Source organism: Bison bison, unplaced genomic scaffold, assembly GCF_000754665.1.
Source record: "Bison bison bison isolate TAMUID 2011002044 unplaced genomic scaffold, Bison_UMD1.0 scf7180017864094, whole genome shotgun sequence".
Lineage (NCBI taxonomy): Eukaryota > Metazoa > Chordata > Mammalia > Artiodactyla > Bovidae > Bison > Bison bison.
The window spans coordinates 3,089,932-3,090,922 of record NW_011494666.1 but is presented as its reverse complement, the minus strand read 5'-3'; positions in this window follow the sequence as shown (position 1 = coordinate 3,090,922).

Genomic DNA, 991 nt, shown 5'->3' with positions numbered 1-991 from the left:
TGTGTATATGTACCACAGCTTTCTTATCCATTCATCTGCTGATGGGCATCTAGGTTGCTTCCATGTCCTGGCTACTATAAACAGTGTTGCGATGAACATTAGGGTACATGTGTCTCTTTCCCTTCTGGTTTCCTCAGTGTGTAAGCCCAGCAGTGGGATTGCTGGATCATAAGGCAGTTCTATTTCTAGTTTTTTAAAGGAATCTCCACACTATTCTCCATAGCGGCTGTACTAGTTTGCATTCCCACCAACAGTGTAAGAGAGTTCCCTTTTCTCCACACCCTCTCCAGCATTTATTGCTTGTAGACTTTTGGATCACAGCCATTCTGACTGGCGTGAAATGGTACCTCATAGTGGTTTTGATTTGCATAGTTCCTTGTTAATGTTCTCACTGTGTTCCTCTATTCTTTTCCTGAGCCTAGTAGGCATTTTTATTACAATTGCTTTGCTTTTTATCTCTATATTGTTAGTTTCCCCCTGCCCTGTAGTTTGATATTTTCTTTTCCATGAAACATACTCCTTTGTCTTCTCACTTTGTTTGACTTTCTCTGTCTCTATAAAACTATGTGAAATTTCAGTTATCCTATTCTTGAAGACATGTACCTGAGTATGAGTGTCCCTATGCAGTCTACAGTGCCTGGTGACTTTGATGTGACAGCTAGTGTTGAAGTGAGTATGAACTGATCTTGTCCCATGGTATACTGGTAGCTGCCACCTTGGTGGGAGACAGGCAGGCCTGGGATTTAAGGGACTAAAGCCAGAGCCAGGCGTTAGCTGGGGCTTATCCTAAGCTTTCCAAGTGGGGTTAGTGGTAAAAAACTCACCTGCTAGTGCAAGAGACATAAGAGATACGAGTTAAATCCCTGGATGGGGAAGGTTCCCCTGGAGGAGGGTATGGCAACCCACTTCAGTATCCTTGTCTGGATAGTTCCACGGACAGAGGAGCCTGGGGTCACAAAGAGTTGGACATGACTGAAGCGAATTAGCACAT